Raw genomic sequence first — 15289 nt, 5'->3', positions numbered from 1 at the left:
TGGAATGCATAAAACATATCAAAATCTGAATCAAACATTTTTTTAAGAAGTCTATCCTTAGTTACCAATGAAAAAAGAACTGGAATTAAACTATAAAGTAAATTATTTAAACCAACAACTTTGGAAACTGAATGCTTTGGAATTGGCCCATCTCCACTTTAATTGAAACGAGTTTTATAGGTTTAAGATTGAAATTTTACCTCTTAAACGTAATATGTATTAGGTTAAGTTTTACATTTCTAGGCAGCTAAACCAATTTTATGCTCAATTTTAGTTTAGTCACGTTTGACAAAAACTCTTGAACGAGTTATTTTAACAAAGGGTTGTCGAGTGTCAATTTCATTGGTGCAATAATTATTATAGGTTTAAGTCTTTGACATAATATATCTGTTCAAATCTTAGGATTGTAAGGTCATAATATAATTGCTAGGCGAACATACGAACAAAAGTAATATTGTAGAACAAGTGTAGGTTGTACTAAATTTGAGGAGAGTAAAGAAACTAATGGAGGGATTGATAAAAATGCGAAACTGCTTATGGACATGCATGTAAGAAAGAGGTAATAATGTTTTGTCAAAATCAGCTCTTAGTTTATTCTGTATTAGCCGCTATAAAAATAGTTTCTTCCTTGCAATGGTTCAAGCTATAGTACGGCGGTTGAATACATCAAAACCAAGATCACTGCCATCAGAATTAAAAAAAAAACCATCATTAACTGTCTTAAAAAAAATGTGAACCACATTTTTAGTGATGATTTAATAGATATTCTTGTTGTCCTTTTGTTTAGTTCAAATCACTATCAGAGTTGTGACAGAGGGGAACCAACCCCCTCCAATCATTATTTACTTCTTTTTTAATGCAATATTCAGTTTCTTTACTCACCTCATTACTAGAACTTAGTAATTTGTGTTTAAAAGTTGTGACTGTTCCCGGTAATATCACAGAACTTTTCAAGTTTCTGATTGTGCCGTAAACTTAAACCCTTTCTACTCCAGTGATCTAGGATCTTACCTTCCCTACAATGAGATTAAAGATTAAAGACCTATTAATTTTTATGTAAAACTGCATACTTAACATGCGTACTTTTCATATGTGGACGGTTTCTTAATGTTTGTTTGTTTCTGATGTACTTGTAATTTTAAATTTTGTTTCAAGTATATTTTAAATATTTTTATATATTGAAAGGAACGAACAATATTAAATAATAACAAACAAGTGTTTTGACACATTTTTAACTGAGAAAATTTACTTATAGAAATTTAAAATGTAATTAAATGTAAAATTAATTAATTTTAATGATTTGTACCATATTTAGATGTAATAAATTATTCTTTTTAAAAAATTGATTCTAAAGCAAATTTTTTGTGAGTTTTGAAAAAACCTAGAAATTCAAATTAATTTCGGAACACGGAAGTTAAGGAAAAAGTTATTTTCTCAAAACTTCAAACAAAAAATGTGACATAAACATGTTGAGACATGTCTCGTTTAACCACTAGCCACCATTTTGTTAAGCTAAAGAACTAATTGGAATTATAATAAAAATGTTCAAATAGTTGGTATGTAGTAAATGTTTTATAACTGTACTGGTGTTTTTTTTTTTTTTTTTTTTTTTTTTTTTTTTTTTTTTTTTTTTTTTTTTTTTTTTAAAGTTTTTCCTCAGACCTTGTTAATATTAAAGAAAAATAACACAATTTTTAAAAATTTTCCTCTAATTTATTAAATTTATTTGGCAAATTTAGCTTGTTTAGCTTAACTACTTTTGGAGATAATAATTTTTTATAAAAAAAATACAAAATGGCAGCTATTTGCTAAACAAGACATTTCTCAACCTATGTTTGTATGACATTTTTTGTTTGAAATGATGCATACTATCACCCACAGAAGTTTGTGACATCCTTTTGTGAGTACTCTGTATAATGAAAAATATTAAATTTTAAGTAATGCTTCTCTGCATTTTTGGTCAATGAAGGATCAATATGTGTCAAAATACAATTACAGTGATTGAAACAAGGGGAACAGGATCTGCCCGCATCGTACCTTCTTTGTCTTTGTTATGTGGTGAGCCTTTCCTAACTCTGGGGTGGAAAGAGTTAAAGATTACGTGTGAATTAAATTAAATTGTAAAGGAAAATTTTTATTAATAACAAGTTTTGCATTCCACTAGTTAATACAATATTTGTTGTATGTAATTGTTTAGTAAGTAGTTATTAGTTACTAAAAACATAAAAGTTATCCATTTTAAGTGTGTTCAAACTTTTAACCTTAAGTGGGATTGTTTAAGTGTAAAAAGATATAAAATTATACATTGAAGTGAAAACTAGTATTGTTTTGCTTAGTTTGTTTATCAGTGTTTGATGAACATGTCAGCTGTGTTCAGTGTGCTATTTAAAACAATTAACGTTTACTTTTTTCAATTAACACGTTCACGACGACGTGTACCCCATCGGGTACATACGATCCTTCACAACTGTCGTTGTGTGCCCGATTGCGTTCACACTGGGCTTTCGTAAAATATGTCATCCGCTCGATTGGGGAATACATTGCGATGTAGTTCCTTGTTGCCTTTTTATTGTTTACATATCTTCGAAGTTTGTTAAATTTAATTCAACACTTTAATAAATACCTCGGACCATTGTGTACCCTGTTAGATGGACAATTGCAATTTTTTAGGTAAATTAATTTTTTTAGGTGCCCCTTGGAGTACACGGAGAATAATTAAAAAAAACATATTGAAACAATTTTTTAGGGCAAAATTGTGAAGCCTACATAGTTTTATGGTTACACTTAGACATTTAACATAAAAACCTGATAACGGTTTATTGGTTACTACTAAAAATTTGACAACATATACCAAAGTGCGGTTAAAACAATTTTTTAATTATCACGTTGTGAACGTGTTAAAGAGTAATGCATTTATAATTTTTGTTGTAGTAGCAAAAATGTATTAGAATTAAAAGTCAGTGTTTTTCATTACTACTTAATGTTTCACTTGTTAAATGAAATAGATGAGATGTAGCCATACTAGTGATAGTTCGCTGTATTTATATATTATTGTTTTAGTACAATCATTTTTAATTACTGTGTATTTTCTCCATCACATCATATCGTTTTATTTTCATTTTCATCTTTTCCTCATTGTTGGTTTTTGATGAAGTAGGCTTGTGTTTGAATTACGGTTTCATTGAAGTCAAATTTTTCATTAGAAACTGACTTTGAAATGGTTAAGTTAAAAAATGTTAACTGTGTACTATTAAAAAAATTTACGATCTAAAATATATTGAACAAGCTCAAAAGGTAAAATAACGTAAGTAATAATTTTTATTTCGATATCCAGACAAAACGAACATCAGAGTACAATTAATAGTGTCATTTTGTAATTTATAATTACAATGTGTTCTTCAAACTAGGTCTTCTGTACTACACAATCATTTTACAAAATGTATCTACACGTTGTAAAACTTGTCAATTGAATGCAATTCTTTAACTAAAAAATCCCTTAATCTGTTCTAAAATCGGTTGATATTGTTTTATCTTGTTATCACATTTGGCAATGATCTAAGAAATGTTGCTCCTGTATATTTAGCTTTCTTTTTGTAAAACTCAAGATTATAAAATGTGGTTGTGATGATCTAGATTTGAAATAAAATTAATCAAATGAAATAATGAAGTAATGAAATAAAATTAACCCATTTGAAATATAATTCTTACAGTCTGTTGGTTTCTTTATTAATACCTTTATGAAAAATATTACAAATATTTTTAATAAGTAATAAATATTCAGTTATGACAGAGGACCTAAATTTTACATTTATTATTATTTGAAATATAAAGTTTTTTAATGCTTCCATACTCTATGTAGGAGACTGGTGCTTCAATTGTTATACTGTATTATGTATTCTTACTTAAGGTTGTGACTTTACAATTAAATACCATTAATGAAATGTTTCTTAAACGTAACACATTTATTAATGTTTTTCCATGTGTGTGTTAGTGTATCACGTAATGTGTTAAGTGTCTCTAAATACTTAATGATTTTTGTCAGTAGCTTGTGGGGTACAAGTTTTGATAGCATTTAGACGTTAAATCAAAACAAAGGCAGCTCCGTTGTAATGAGATGGGCGTACAGGTGGTTTACTTCAGTTTTGAGAGAATGGCCTGTTTTTATAGGTTGAGCATTGTTCTGCTTGAACATCTCTTTCTAATTAAGCTAAGGAACTATATCATGGTTAAAGCGACAGCTGCAGTGATGGCCATAAGAACAATTTTATGGAGTTCTTTTATGTCTTCAAACACTTTTATGTCCTCATTAGTAGTCTTAGAAGTATGAGAAATGTCTCATAAAAAACTGAAAAATATAAACTTTAAAGGATAAATTAAAAGCGTTCTATGAGTGTTTACCATATCTTTAAAACGTTCACGACAATGGCTTATTTTCTGACTCTTTTATTTACTGTTGAATTTTTCAATAATAATTGCAAAAACCCAGAATCGATTTATTTACTTTAAGCATCGTAAGTATAGCAAGAAATGTATGTAGGCTTCACGGTTTTGCTCAAAACAAATTATTTTAATATATTTTTTCAGTGTTTCTTCATTTACCCTAAGGGGTACCTAAAAATTAATGTTCATTACAAATTAAACATTAATTAATTGTGTGCCCTAGGGGGTACACGATAGTCTGAGATATTTAATAGTCTGGGATCAAATTTAACGAACCACCAATACTGCAAACAATAAAAACGCAATAAGGAAATGCATAGCAACGTGTAGTCGATTAGGTACACAACGTCAGTTGAGAAAGATCGCATGTACTCAATAGTGTACACGTCTCTGTGAACGTATTAAAATGAGACATCTATCATAACTCTTAAGACCAAAAATAAGGGCAAAAACGTTTGAGGTGTTACATTGTTCTTATGAGATAAAACTCAGAGTTTTACTACTTACGGCTCTGGAAATAAAAATAGTTAGTAATTTGAAGACAGCTTAAATGTGTGTTATTAAAAATACAGTCCGCTCCCGATCGTCCAGGCAAAGGTCAACCATGTTGTACGTTAATTGTGATTTATTAAATTTTAAAATATCCTGAAAACTATTAACTGATCTCAGAAGCAGACCTCAATTGATGGTGCGAATAAAAAGTAGAAAATTTGTAAGACTGGGACTTTTTAAATAATTTACTACTGTAGAATATTCTTCCATGAAATATTTATTCCATTTTCATGTTGTAACTTGAGTTTCCCGCTCTATCAACTTATTGTGTGTCAAGCAACATAAATTTAACCCAAGAGGGTTCACTTCTGATGGGTTTATACCTTCCAGTTGAACTTACACTTAGTACAACAAAAACTGATGTGTCACAAATCTGGGCAACCTTGTGGATGACCTGGAGTGACATGTTGCTTACCGCAATGTCGAGATTCTGGAGTGCAAGAGTAGTTCTATAGATATGGTCTACTGCGGGAGATGTCTGTTGGAGTTGGTAGGGTTCGTTCCCTGTGTCAAAGGTTCTTGCTAGCCTCAAAATAAGGGAGTGCCACACCCTGCCTGCTTTGACTGGAGAGGTTGGTTCAGAGCTGGCCTCCCTTTCTTCCAGGTGGACATGACTGAGATTAATGCCCTAAATTTTTCCTCATGTGTCATGACAGGAGATGGCCCTTACCTCCAACACTACACATCCAGAATATCCTGTTACTTTGGAAGTAGCACAGGTTCTTTTAGGACTATATGTAATTCCTAAGCTTCTTATCCTTAGAGAACAAAATTTTTAATTGGATATGACATGATTCCATCAGCCTTTGAATGAAACATCTCTCAATTGGCTTTGCTGCCATATTCTTCAATCTTAATTCTTATTCTCTGCATTGATGTGGGTGAACTGTTCCCTGATATTAAGGAATTCTTTTCGGCACACACATTAATCACCAAAGAGAGCTAGGTTTTAGTATTTTTATATGTATGCAGTTCAAAGCGCTGATAACAGACGGAACCTGATCTTCATTAATTTGGCGTAATGAAGTTGGAAATTTTATCCAATGATTCACTCTGTTGAAAATGTGATCCATTACAAAGTGAAAAGGAACTCAAACATTTTGAAAAAAAAAAAGAATTTTCTGCATTTTATTCAAACTACCCAGTAAGAACCCAATTTCTATAACATTTCTATAATTTTAAATGTTTTGTTGATTTTGTTAACACATCTTGTTTCTGTATTAAAGTGTGTTTGTAAAGTACAAACAGATTGTGCAAAGATAACAGAAGTGTGAAGGAAATAAATTGAGCTGGATATTCCGGTAAAGAATGACAGAGGTTTTGAATTTGTTAATTAAATATTAACACACATTAACAGCTTTCAGCAAAATAGTCATTGAAAACTTTAAAAAACGTTAAGAGGGTTGAAATTTACAAATTAAACAAATATTTTATAAATGTTGTTATTTTTAGTGTATTATGTAGCATTTAATGAATTATTAATGTTTATTTATTGTAAAAACACCTTACTTGTAATATTTTATTATGTGTTATCTATTATTTTTACTTTCAATTAACCCTTTTAGTGCTACAACATCTGGCTCCCCCTAAAATGGGTTCTGATTCCACAAAGTTTAAGATAAAACAAAGTAGTTATTTAAGAGTAATTTTTATGACATTTTGTTTTGTTTTATTTTTTAGAGAATTGCAGATTTGAGTATGTAAAGTAATTAATATTTTCTAAGTGTCTATGAAATGACAACAAAAATTAACAATTTATAATATTAAAAATAATAATAGTGCTCTATACTCATAAAACATGAGAGATTTTTAAACAGCCGAAATAATTGTTTAGCTTCTTCGCTTGGTTTGCATACTTTAATAAAAAACAGTCCTTGAACAACCAAACTGGGATAATTTATGTGTTTTACTCCAAGAAATACATAGGTCTGCTCACAGCATTTTAAAACTGAAGCACAGAATTACTCAAAACAGTACTGTAGTTGAAAGAGGGTTAATTGATATAGTAAATACAATTCAATTTTTTTTAAGACCAAAGTTATTGGTTTTGAAAAGCGATGTATTGGTTTTGCATCTGCGATCATAGTTCTTTTAATTACTGTGGACAGACAGGAGTTGACTGAAGATAACATATTATTCTATACTGGAAAAAATACAGTACAAGAATATTGTTTCAAAGAAATTATTGATTGTGGTGGATAGCTTGCTATGGTTGAAAAATCAAAGATTTTCCTCTCAAATTTTATTTGTGCAGAATTTATTATGAAATAATGTGCCAATGTTGGTTGAATATTAAACAATTTTACGAATTGATTGGTGTCATCATTTAATCTCAAACTTTCCAAAATTCATTTCCCCTGTGCTGTATTTAGTGTTTACAATTAATTCAATATGTAGATTTTACCTAACGAAATCAAATTCATCAACATAGAACACAATCTGATAATTTGAGTAATGTGGGTTAGATATAAAATGGTAGTAGATTGATTGGTTATTAAAATGTGGTATCAAAATTTAATTTGTTCTTACTCGTTAATGAAATAGCTCTTTATATATCAGAACTTTCCCATTAAATATGTTCTAGGATTAACTTTCATCACATACATTAATTGAATATAGTATTCAGTTTTTTTATGAGTTAAATTTAAATGAGAGAATATAATTTTAAAATAGGCTCAGTTAAATAATTTTGTCACCAAAGTTACTCAAAAGAAATAAATTCACTTACAAATTTAATTTAAATAGTCTTTTGTATAAATTTAAAGTTTGAAAATATTTAAAAAAATCTCCTGAATTTGATTTGAAAATTTATTAAAATCCTTTTATAAAATGTACAACCCCCAACCCGTAAATATTCTTCATGTGACTACACTTCACTAACGCTGAATGGCTGAACGGACGTCACACCTTGGTGTTGATCGAGAGAACTGCCTGCACTCACGGATCAGAGCGAACTGAATTATTTATGTCCGATACATCATTCCTTCTTCATCTGCTCATGACTCCGTAAACCAATCAGACGCTGGTTGCCTTACATTATTTGGTAGCCCGTCTGTTCGACGCCAGCTAAATCACTCATCTCACTATGGAGTTTATTCTATTTTTATCCTTTGTTTTTATAGTTTTTGCATATTTTAAAACATCATGTTTATCTAATATAATTTATATTTAAGATTGGATATTGTTTTTAATGTGCTGTATAAACCAATATTAATATATTTATTAATGTTCGATCTATTACAATAATTTATTACGAGGAGTATTGTACACCAGTGCTTTGGATTGGTATGCTCGGAAAACAGTAACATTTTTTATTGTAGCTGATTATTTTTGAATAATTGTACCAGAACACTTTTTAGGATACTACATAGACTATCCAGAAAGTAGATTACGTTTTGATATAAACAAAGAACAAGAAAAAATTGTATTATATACATTTGTAATTGACATTGAAATACTTCTTTTCAACATATTCACCATACAAATTTAGTCACTTATCATAGCGGTGAGCTAGAGTTCCACGTTCCACAGTTCTGCATCAAAGCGCTGCATTACAAGCCAGGTCTTCATTGCTGGAAACAGGTGGTAGTCACTGGGTGTAAGGTCAGACCTGTAAGATGGATGTGGAAACACCTCCCTCTTAAATGCATCCAGGACTTACAGTCCTGATTTTCCGTGTGTGGTAGGGCGTTGTCGTGCAAAAACAAAATGTATGGTAACTTAACTTCTGCTTAACCATTTCATGAAACTAACTCCTTGAAATTTGAGGAAAAGTGCGTGAGTGTTCTGTTATTGTGAATCAGTGGTCTTCTTTAATCTTCTCATAACATTTACAGACAATTTCATCGGTCACAATGCTTGGCCGTCCACTTCATTTGTCATCATGCACATTAGTTAGATCATTTTTAAACCTAATGCACCACTGACGCACTCCACCTTCAGTAAATCACGTTCCCATAAACTTCACAGAGTTGGCGATAAATCTCAATTGATTTATTGTGCTTAGCCAACGAAAACCATATAGCCGACCACACTTCATAACTCATGGGATTTTCAATTGCATCACACATTTTAAACTACTATTTTAAAACAACAAGGAGCAACAGTAAACTCTCACTAGCATGGCTGGATAGCCACTGAACAGAGAAATGTCCTGACATCAAAATGGATGCTACTATAGTCCTGTCCCTAGTGGCTACAGAGCAAAACATAATATACTTTCTAGTTAGCCCTCATATTTTCACACATCTTTTAACTTGTTAGCACCATGTGTCTTTATCGCTGCACAAATATTCCCCCGCACTGAATATATATTCCTGCAAAACAATTAGTTGCAGTTAGCCAAAAACGTAATAATATATAATTAACTGTATATGTATAAAAACATAAAGTAAGAAGTAGACAGAGCACTGTATGCACACCATCTACAGGTAGGACAGTGTGCATAAAATCAAACGTGCCGGCTGTCTCAGTTTTTATAACGCCATGGGACAGACTGGTTGCAAATTTGAGATCCAATATAAAATACTCGATACTGAGCCTAGAATGGATAGCTAAAAATCTTCAGTTGACAACACCCGTTCAACTAAAGTCACAATGTGGATATACTTACAGAAGGACTTATTTAATTTACACAATACGTCAAAAAACTAAATACACAATAAGTTTCAATATGTAATCTACAGAGTATTTCAAAGAGTAAGCCAAAGAACAATATACAATACTCAAAACTCCAATACATTCCAAATTCTTTGTTTGAAGTTTGTTTTTGACAATGGAAGGATTGTGAAGAAAATAGCATTTTTCCGGATATTTGTCATTGTTTAGTGATACAAAAAATCAGTAACACTACATTTCGAGATCTGCAATCTGATCGCTTCTTCAGGTAAATAACTAACACATAATTACAATCTAAGTTAAAAATAAAGTTGTATGTGGTTGGTCGGTGAATGCAGTTCTATTGTGACCTGTGTTCTGTACTTCAGTTTTAATAATTAGTGTTGTGTTTAATTTTTTTATATATTAAGTGCATGCTTCAGAGTTAGTGAAGTTAACACGAAACATGGTGGTTGTGATTCCAGACTTACGCATGTGACACAACACTCTTGTTTGATTTGTTTATTTTAACCTAGTTTGTAATTATGTGTTAGGTTAGTTATTTACCTGAAGGAGAGATCAGATTGCAGATCTCGAAATGCAGTTTTACTGGTTTTTTGTATCACTAAACGATATCAACTGTCCAGAAAAATCCTGTTTCCTTCACATTCCAAATGTTTGTTTAGTGTTATCTTCTAGTTTAAACTTAAAACGTTCACGACGGCTAATTTCTGTACTTTTTTATATACCGTTGAATTTTTTAATAATAATGGCAAAACACCGTAATACTTTTTATGTTAAACGTCCAAGTATGAAGAGAAACTATGTAGGCTCCACAGTTTTGCACACAAAAAAATGATTTCAGTATGTTTCTCCATGTACCCTGAGAGGTCCCTGAAATATTAATCTACCTTAAAAGTGAAGCAGTTGTGTGTCCGATGAGCTAACTGATAGTCTGAGGTATTTATTTAAGTGTGGGATCAAATTTAACAAACCACCAAGGCAGGCAAAGAATAAAATCGCAATAAGGAAATGCATAGCAACGTGTACCCCATTGGGCGCACAACACGCTTTATGAAAGTCTGGTGTGTACCCGATTGGGTACATGATGGCAGTTGTGAAAGATAGCGTGTACCCAATAGGGTACACGATGTCTTGAATGTTAAGGTACCATAACCTCAATCAGTATTTATGAGTAGATAAACTGCATTAGTTTCTCCAAAACAAATTATGTGCTGTGACAGGAGTGTGCCATGTGATTCTCAGCTGTTATTACAGTATTATCAGTGTTTTTTTATTTGTTACTTATTAAACATTTTGTTTTGTTTTTGTTAGAACGATGTGAGAACAAACTTATCTGTCTGATTGTTCTATAGATTGATAATAATGTTTCAACAAATATGGAATCACCTGTAGCTATACTACTATATATTAAATGTGTGATGGGGGTAATTACGTAAATTCTTATTTGTAAATCAAGGTTTTTTTTTAGTAAAATTATACTCTGTGTTAAAATTTACAACTATACAAATTGTCCTCAGAATGTGTTCTATTACTAATTTGTGGCTGTAAAGAGTGATAGTTTAATTCAATACAGATGTTTTAAAACACATTGCCTTCTGATAAAATCAGTAATTCAAAGTGAAGACGTGAACATATTCAACTAATGCAATAAACATAATAACAAATGTAAAAAATCATTATTCACAAATTACATCTACATTCAAAATTTTATAAAAATTGTATGCGGTTGGCTTGTTTATAGTTCAAATTTGATCTTTACTCAGTATCCAAATGTATTCTTCATACCTTTTGAAGTTAATGTCCAGTGAGTGAACTTTAATTAAAATGCTCAAACTATTTTTGGATAGTTACTTTTTTACAAACACATTAATCTTTTTCTATACAAAATTTCATAAAAAACCAAAATAGTTTGGAATTAATTTATGTTGCTGCGACATGGAAATTTTGATCAATATCACATCTGTAAGTCCTTATAGTTCATCTAGGGATTGTAGAATTGGTGTGCCCTCGGTGTGGTAGCTCAGGAGTTGGTGGATTGGAAAGTGGAGCACATGTGAAAGTGAGGTATATTCCCAGAATTGAGGTGCGGTGAATTCACAGATAGTCACTACCATCCTGCCTAGTAACTGAAGACATTCTTGAGCGATAGTGGTGCTTTTTGGTTTTCCCTGTTTAGTGTTAAATGACAAGCTTCTTTACTTTTTAGTGTGGAGAGTGTCCCACCAGTGACTTATTAGATGAGGTTGGATAGGGCCATGGACATTCCTTTAGATGGGGCCATATACATTCCTTTAAGTAGTAATTGCCATAAAAATGTACAACATTATTGACAAAGTCATGTTATACAGCTTATTGTTACAGCCAAGCCATTAAGTACAAAAATGAAAGTAGATAAAAAAAGTTCATCAACAAATAATTAATGATTAAAAATCCATATTTTTGGAGTTGAGGAATTCATTGTAGAATGGATTTTCCAACAACCAGGAATACAACTTATACTTAAAGAATTCAAAGGGATATGAGCAAATCTTTTTCTCCAAAACGTTATAAACTCTTAAAGACTAAATGAAATAACATACACCCTTCGTATGAAAGGCTCTAAAAATAAATTAGTTAGGATCTCTTATAGATCCAAGGTCTGGAGAAAGACCTCAGGGCTTAGACACCGGAAAACGTTGATCTGACCATTCTCAAAAGACATATCAAAGACAGGCCATTCTCCATTTAAGCCTTTTCTGTCGAACCTGGAATCATGGGTTGGCCTGGCAATAGGGGTGGGACAACAAGCTGAAATCTGGAAAGAGTGCTCAGCAGAAAAGAGCAATTTGGTGTCTTGCAGAGTTAAACTACCAAGATAGCTGTTGAGCATATTTCAAAGAACTAAAAATACTAGTAGTGGCACTGTACATAAGAGAAACCATCTTGCATATTCTGCATGAACATAACACTAGAAACGCAATATATACAGGTATTTCAACAACTCATAACATACTTATACTCTATAATAAAATATAAACAAAATTGCTTAGTTCACATAAAATAATTCATGAACTTAAAAATAAAGAAAAGAAGCTAACAGTGTAATAGAGAAAAAATAGAACAATAACAGATCCAATCGCTTCAAACACACTGTCTGACCTCACTCACACCGCAAGCACAAACGTCCGTCACCCCCACAGGCTCATTAATAGAAAGTCCCTGACCCACGCTCCGAAACACGCACGACCCCCGATACTTTTAATATCATCAGCGAGAGCGTTCCAAAAGTGACAAGCCTGAACAGTAAACGACCTATTAAAAATTGTTGATCTATGAATTGGAATTGACAGTAAAGTGGCTCCCCTTTTAGTAGATCGTTCAATAATATCAGATATAAAATTAATCAAAGTGATCGGACAGATAAATAGGAGTTTTAGTTTTTATAACTGATGTAGAATGGAAAAAATTTGGAATCAGCATAGTTTATGAAGTTTCATGAGCAATAACTGCTGAAGAAATGGTGAAACATGCTCATGAGGTCTGAAATTTTTTTTAATCTGATACAGTAATTCTGTGCACACTGAAGTCTGTCTGATTGCTCAATAATCGAATAACTGATCACAACATTACAGTAGTTAAAGTGTGGAAATATAAATGTCTTAACCAGCATCACCTTAATACTGAATGGCAAATACAAAAGAAACCTCTTTAAATTATGAATGCCAGCAAAGAATTTGTTACATATCATTGTAATACGGTCAGCCTATTTCAGGCCTGTATTCACACTAAGTCCGAGATTCTTCAGTTTATTTTGGTAATTTAGTTCATGACTGTTAGGTTTTAGCACCGGTGTGATATCAAGGTTAATACGGTTAATCAATCTCGAGTTACCTATTATTGTTTTTATTCAGTTTCAGTCCATAAGTTAATCGCTTCAATAAATTTAAGTTTTGATGAAAAGGAGCCCAGCTGCAAGGGAGCCTTGTTATACAACAACATGCCTGGACACCTCAAGAAGGAAACTGGACGACTGAGTAGACAACTAACAGCATGGCTGGAAGACAGACTCTTCTACTCTGTTTCAGCTAATCCAGTTTCTACTGATTAATTACATTAATCAAAATTTAAGTTATTATGAAAGAACATGAAAAATGTTTGGTTTGAAAAATTGTACAATTATAAGTACCGGTAGTGCTCGATTTAAGGTGGACAGTAACCTTGTCCCTGTATCTCTCTAACTTAGAAACTTAGTTTGCACAGGAAACTTTTCCAATGCACCTCAGAAACACATAAAATCATTGTTTTGATACCTTATATTTTCAAATTCTTTATTGGGTGAATCACCTTTTTCTGGAAGGTGTTCCACACTCCTCAGAGACCTTGGAATTACAGCTTCACATCCTCTTGTTTCTAGAAGTCAAGCACTCACTGGCAAGGACGTAGCCAGGAAGGGGATCTAAGGGGTCTGGACCCCCCAAATTTTCAATTTATTTAATTACCTTTTTAGTAAACGATTATTATTAGTTATTAGTATTACTGACATGTACTGTGAAAGATCGTTCTCAACAAAGAAATGGATCAAGAACTTTTTAAGGAAGAAAATGGGGCCTTACTCTTCGTCCACTACTGGAAAAGATCAGTTGTCTGGAACCCCCCAATTTTTTCTCTTGACTACATTCTTGCTTACTGGTTTTAAGTATTTATATAAACAATGGAGCTGTATTATAAATGGTTTATCATTTTTATTACGTTTTTCGTTTTGCTACACCAACATTTGGTGCAAAGTTATGTAACTAAATTGTTTCTTGTGAAAAAAGTTAATAAGAAACAGATGCACTATGGTAATGGAAATTCTGCACCCATCAAGAAATAAATACAAGTATGTATTTTCCAAAACTTTGGTTAAAAAGTAAAATAATTTCAGTATAAAATAGGTAAATGGTTAATCTCTTAATAAAATAAAGTTAGAAGGTATACATTTTTGAATTAATCATTGAATCTTTTTATATTTTAGGTCAGAAATGTTTTAATAAGAGGGCTATTCAGAAAGTATGGAACGTTTTGGAATTTAGAAAAACTAACTACAAGAAAAACATTTTATTATATACATATGAAAGAGGGACTAAAGTACTACTTTTCTACATAATCACCATACAATTCAGGCACTTATCATAGAGGTGAAAAGGCTTTAAAATTCCCGTCATAGAATTCTGCCGCCTGTGATCTCAGCCACTCAGTGGCGGTTTTACCTGGAGCTCCTCATCGTCAAAACGCTGTGTTGCTAGCCAGGTCTTCATTTTTAGGAACAAGTGAAAATCAAGAAGCAAGATAAGGACTGTAGAGGGGATGAGGAAAAACCTCCCAGTTGAATGGGTTCAAGAGTTCTTGTGTACAGTTTACTGTGTAAGGTCAGGCATTGTCATGCAACAGCAAAATTTTGGATGATAATTTTCTTTGATGCTTGTTTTGGACAGCTCTGTTGAGGTTTTTTAATATTTGACAGTACCGCTCAGAGTGAATTGTTACACCACACTTTAGAAAACCAATAAGAAAAACACCTTGCTGGTCCCAGAACACTGTTGCTATGATTTTCCTTGCCAACAGAATTTGCAAGGAAATCATGAATGCTTGTTCTGCCATTTTTGAACTGAATACACCACTTCCTAAAAGAACTTTCAGTCATTACGTTGTTTCCCTA

General features: G+C 31.9%; 1 protein-coding gene across 1 annotated transcript in view; it reads left to right on the top strand.

The window, feature by feature from the left end:
• Positions 1–15289, top strand: part of LOC124366963 (serine/threonine-protein kinase ULK3) — a 42076-nt gene that overhangs the window by 22387 nt on the left and 4400 nt on the right. The window lies entirely within an intron of this gene.

The sequence above is a fragment of the Homalodisca vitripennis genome, chromosome 7 (genome assembly GCF_021130785.1).
Source record: "Homalodisca vitripennis isolate AUS2020 chromosome 7, UT_GWSS_2.1, whole genome shotgun sequence".
Classification (NCBI taxonomy): Eukaryota; Metazoa; Arthropoda; class Insecta; order Hemiptera; family Cicadellidae; genus Homalodisca; species Homalodisca vitripennis.
Note: the sequence above shows the minus strand (reverse complement) of the source record. Positions and strands in the feature narration are given on the sequence as shown.